Below are 6,110 nucleotides of genomic sequence, written 5' to 3'. Positions count from 1 at the left end.
GCTTTTGCCACTCCATCCTAGTCAGGCTCACCTCAGCTTCCAACAGGGTCAACTGCTGTGATCGCCCTGTCACCCCAGCAATAGAAGCAGGTTCTACCCCACATGTCTCAATGGGGTTAGCGTGCAATGTGCCCCAGTATCAACCAATGCTTTGTATTTTTGTGCTTCTGATGTGCCAGGCCATCATCTAAAAGACCCAATTCTCATGTGCCTCTTCCTGGCTAGAGTCAAGAACTCTCTCGCCCTGGTTATCATTCCCTCCCTGGGCATACATGCTTGAGGTCCCTTCAAGGGGATCCAACATATCATCCTCCCTTCTGTAATACCTGGCAGCTCGGTCACGGGAGGCTGAGGCTACTTTCACCTTAGTGGAATGCCCTCAGTTAGTGTTTCCCTCCTTGAGTTCACACACCCGCGCTGCCAGGACAGAAGTGGGTTTCCCATCCCATCTTCTCATGTTTTCCCCATGGTCACAGAGAAAATACCACACAGAGAGGGGTGTACCCTCTCTCTCTAGCTGGGGGATGACAGACTCTGACTTGGGGGCCTGTGACTCACACTGGTGCCACATGGGAACTGCTCTTCCTCACTCCTCCATAACCATTTCCCTAATCTCCTCTTTGAGGTCTCTAACCACAGCTGAGACACGAGCCTGCATTGGGCCATTGACCATACTGTCATAATTCCTGAGCCTGTTGGTGACGGCACCCACTGTCTCTCAGTTTTCCTCAGCATTAATCATTGCAATGATGGTGGTGTATTGGGATGGCCCTAACTTTGCCAGGTTCCACAATTTGCTCTGTGCGCCTGACCTTGTCAGGGTCATTGCCATGCAGTCTGCCACTTCTCTCAGCTGTTGGATCCCTTCCTCAAGTGTCTTCCACTGCATTCTATGATGGTAGTCCTGCATTCTCTCTTTGTGAACAAACCTCTCTCTCACACTCATTAAAAGCCACTCCCAGAAAGGGGCACTGGCTCCCTCATGAATATCTGATCCACACCCGGGTCCTGGGTCAAGGATCTCAGATACCTTGTCTCACCACTATCCAGTTGCACACCTGTGCCCATAAGGTCCAAAACGCGAAGTAACCAGATTGCATAAGCCTCACATCCCCCGTCGCACAACGTCTTTTTGCAGATTACAGAGACTGTCGTACAACAGGGACTCGGTGATGATTTCAGGCTCTGGCTCCCCTACTGGCTGTGAGGGGCCTGATTCCCCAGCATCATTAACTGGTCGTACTGATTTGGTCTTACACTTCCTCCTCTGCTCACGGATGACTGCTGCTGGCTGTGACTGCCCTTGTGGTTCAGCTGGAACCTGGATGTTTGTAACATCCAGAGATTCCACTGCTGCACCATCAGATTCTCCCCCTTCGGGGCAGGGAGACGGTTTTCCACCAGCTGGGGAGGTGTATTCCCTCAGATCTTCTTCTCCATTACCCCCATCCTATCCAGGTGGTTCATTTCTGAGTTGGGCTGTGGGGCAGGGTCAGGCTCTGGGGTAGCATCCCTAGTCTCTGAGCCTGGTGTCTGGGTGGTTATCCAAGTCAATCTCACCTTATCTCTGAATGCTAAATAGAATAGGCCTATCAGCAACACTTGGTTAGTATCTAGAGGAAATTTAAACCCTTCGAAAGCTGGAGGGGTAGGCCCAAAGAATTGGTTGAAAGCTTGGGAGAAAATTTCCCCCAGTGTTATTTCCTCACAGATGGTACCATTAATAATATAACCCCAAAAACATACAGTTAGTGTGTGATAGCCTTTTATCCTCGTGCCTGCCTTCCAGAGGAATTTAAAAATCAATGAATTCCTCACCTTATCGATCCATAGTGCAAACTGGTAACAGCCACAGTAGCCTTAGTCATAAGACCCATGCTTAGATAAGGAGCTGCAAATGGGCTAAGTATAGCCGTGACCATGTGCCACCCAAACCAGGGTAAACTAGACCACATGATGCTGCCTAACAAGGTTTCTATATTCAGCACATAAAAAATTAGGTAACCTGGGAACTGTTACTCCTTTTTCACCCTTTTCCCTCAATGCCCTCAAGCCTCACATTGGGCACCAAGATCTCTCTCGGTTTGAAAGACAGATGTCTGCTAAGGAAGGCAGGAGCCTCCCTTAAAATGGAAAATGTAACCCCCTTCCCTTCAAATTATTATAATTTTGAAATTAAGGGGCTTTTAGGCAAAGATATGAGAAATAGGAATAACAGTTCTTTACTAGTATATATAACAAGGCAATAATACAGAAACACTGGCTTCAACTGATGGAGTCAGGATACGACCTGACACGATGTTGGTCAGGGTAGTGGTAGCAGTCCAATTTAATGGTGGCTGCAGTCCTCTTGAGGTGATAGATATGGTTCTGTTGAAGCGGTGATCCTGTAGAAGGGTCTGGTCTTCCTCCGAAGGGCCATGGTGGTTAAGTAGCTTTTGTCCTCTGGGAATCCAGTAGGTAAGGGCTGACTGTGGTGTTCCAAACCTCAGATTACATCCAGGTAGGGATCTTGGTTCCTCCCCCCGGGCAGAACATCTCACAATGGGATGATGTAATTTTATGAGTCATGCAGTGAGGCTAGATGACCCATTAACAGAAGATATCCCCTGGAGGGAGTTATCAGGGATGTGTCATGGAAGAGTCAAAGAACACTGCCCCACCTGGTTTTAACAGGTGGTGATAGAATACATGCTTTTGGTTACTTCTTACATTGTAACCTAAGGCAAGCAGCTATCCCAAAAGCCCAACGACGTCCTTTTGGGTCTTTGAAATACCCACTTCTGAGATAGTCTATGCCAAGGATGCATGGGGCCTCTTGGCCAGTTATGATGGGGTGTTTCTGCCACTAGTTCCCAATTAAACTCACTTCAGCTTCCAGTACAGTCAGCTGCTGGGATCCTCCTGTCACCCCAGAAATAGAAATGGATTCTGCTCCCACATACCTTGATATCATCAGGGTACGTTGAGCACCAGTGTCAACCTGTTGGCAATTGAATCTTGGACCCAAACCGGCAGGGAATCTGAATAGTTTATTCAAAGGAGTGAGTTGGTTTTATACACTTTTCTAAGGCACAGTATTTCCTTATGTGATAAACGAGATAGCCCAATCAAAATTAATAAAGAAATAAAATTTATTATGCAGCCGAAATATCGGTCTCAAAAGCCAAGATCGAGTAAAGCAGCGCCAAGCCCGGGATCGGAGCTGGGTGAACACGCATAGATCTGACCTCTATCGCATCAGACCTCCCAAGTTCACACCAGCTGCCTTGTCCGGGTTATTTTTATACGATTTTTGGGGAGCGTTCAAGTCCAGTCTATTCTTCTTGTTCTTTAACATATTCATGAAGTTCTTCTTTCACAGTGCAAGGCTGGACAAAGGGTCTTCTAGATGTGATGAATTGCCCATCTTCAGTGATGAATTTGTCTGTCTTCGATTCCTGGAACCCTCAATGGAGTTCCTGGAATGTCCAATTCCTTATCGGCTAGGATGTAGATATCAGAAGATAGTGATCAAGTCATCATAGTGTTAATGTCCCGGTGGTAAGATCCAACCCCACCTGGGGTGGAATCCTCACCTATTGATTACTTCTGTGCTGAAAGGACTTCCTTTTTCAACTGCTCCAGTGTTGTAAAATGTTCCTCTCAGCCAGGCTGGTGGGGGGGGGTTGAAACTCTGGCTCTGTATAGTTTTATTACAGTTCATTTTTATATATAACAGCATGAATGACAGACTTCATTTATAACACTTATATGGTGTGACCTATCCTGTGTTGCCACATGTGCAACACACTTTGTAGGGGTCTACCACATGACACCTCCTCCCTCCAGGGCCCCATGGAGACAAGCCTCTCTGTGCTGCCATGTGCTCCTTTGTGCTGCCATCTGCCTCTGCAGGCAGGTTTTACAGCTCACAACCTAATTCTCTCTTACAATTCTCCATATCAACCAAAGCCGTGTATCTTTGTGGGTCAGACGTGCCAGGCCATCAGATCTACACAGTCCAATAGATCCGATTGTCCCTTTCCTCTACCTGGCTAGAGGCAGGGCCCCTCTAATCCTGGTCACGGTACACAGTGGTCTCATCCTGTAAATATATTCCTGAGGTCCCTTCAAGAGAATCGGTCATATTATCGTTCCTATACTGTCTGGGGTTCTGTCCACAGGAGACCTGAGCAGCGTTGACCCTAGATGAGGTCCTTGTGGTAGATGTTCCTCTTTCCAATTCACATACCCGGGCTGCTAAGGAGGAGGTGGATTTTCCACCCCAGCTCCTCATTTCTTCTCCACGTACCCGAAGGAAAAACCAGAGGTTACCTCACAGAGTGTATCCTCTCTCTTTGGCTGGGGAACATTTGCTCCTAATGGCAGAGACTCTTGTTGGTTCCGGCGAGATGTGGTAAATTTCTTCCTTAAGCTCCTTTCTCAGTTTCTCTTTCAAGCTCCGGACTTGCTCATCCAGCTTTGTTTCCATGGACGAGACATGGGTGTGTAATGGGGCAGTGACAGTGTCCTCTGTGTTTGTTTGAAAGACAGGTATTTGCCAAGGAAGGCAGGAGTCTCCCTTGAAATGAAAAAAAAATGCAACCCCCTTCACTCCAAATTATTATAATTTCAAAATTAAGGGGCTTTCAGGCAAAGGTATGAGGGAAATAGGAATAACAGTTCTTTACTATTATATATGTGTATAACAAGGCAAACAAACAACAAGAACTATGGCAGTAACAGCAAACAGAACCACAAACCCAGTCCCAGCCTTCTCGGCTGTCAGGCCCTTTCCCTTCGGGTGCAGTTCCAGTTGCAGCCAGCAGGGGCGCTGGCGGCTCCCGGTGAGCAGGGCAGGTTGTGATGGTTTCCCCGCGGCTGCAGGGGGCGCTCTGGAGCGAGCTCGGGGAGCACGTGGCAATGGTGACTTGGGATCCTGGGAAGGGATGGAACAAAGGCTTCACAAACCCCCCAGGCAGCCAATCCCCGGTGTCCAGCTGGACCCTCGGGAACAGCAGGCTGGAACAGCAGGGACAAGCACAAATCCCAGGTGGCAGACGAGATGTATCAAACTCTGGAGCTGCAGTGGGAACCCCGGGGGTCTCAGGAAGCAGGGTGTGCAGGGCTACAAAGTAGCGAAGGCTCGAGGCAGCGACAGGGGCAGGGCAGCGACAGCCCAGCTCCCAGGGGGGCAGGGAAAGGAGGGCTTGGGATTCCCAGGGTTTTCTCCAGTAGAAGGAAGGCAGCCGAAAAAGCAGAAGCCTGCCGTGCTGACGAATTCCTTCCAGCCTCTCTCTCCATCCAAACGCTGGAAACTGACAGCCCACAAGCCCAGGTGAAAGAGACTAGCCAGATGGACCCCTCCCGCTGTGGCCAGGTCTTTTGTTTTTCTTAATCACCCAGTAATTTGTTCCCCTGGCAACATGTATAGGGAAAATTCTTTAAGAGAAAAAGAAAACAGAAGGAGAACTCCTAAAACCCCAACATCTCGTAAATTCTTAGTTTGTTGACCAACACACCCACCTTGTCCTCTCCTTCCCTCCATTGCAGTGTCACTATGTAACAGGAGTATATCTCTGGTCCAAGTGATGCCTTAGGATTTTAGCTTTTATATTTTTCATCCTGCAATTCTTTAGTGCATGACTCTAAACTCCACATAGCCTGTTAGCTGCTGTTCTCCCATTTTGGTCAGACAAAACAATTCCTCTCTAGGCCTGGGAATCAAGGACACCTCACTGTCTCAGACCCCAAGAAATGTAAACAAAAGTGAGTTGGGGGGGAGCAAACTTGGGATGAATGTTTTTATTATCTGTCTGTAAAGAGGCTATAATTGGAAGATAACCCCCAATATGCAAATGGACCAAACTTATAAAAGTATAAAAACCTGTGACCTGTTGTCCATTTTTTGGTGTAGCCCCTGGGGGGGCTTCATCTGCCCTAAATGTACCGTAACGCCCTTCAATAAATATAACCGCTTTTATTCTCTTTATTTTGTCTGACCGCTGTTTTTAGGTAGTCTCATAAGGCATCAGTTTCTGGCGACCACAAAGGGACAGGAGGCCTCCAGAGAATCCTCTGGACCAAGTAAGACCCAGCTACCCCCCCCCCCACCCACCCTCCTTCCT

The sequence above is a fragment of the Corvus moneduloides genome, chromosome 4 (assembly GCF_009650955.1).
Source record: "Corvus moneduloides isolate bCorMon1 chromosome 4, bCorMon1.pri, whole genome shotgun sequence".
Classification (NCBI taxonomy): Eukaryota; Metazoa; Chordata; class Aves; order Passeriformes; family Corvidae; genus Corvus; species Corvus moneduloides.
The sequence above is the reverse complement of the archived record's forward strand: the minus strand, read 5'-3'. Positions refer to the sequence as shown.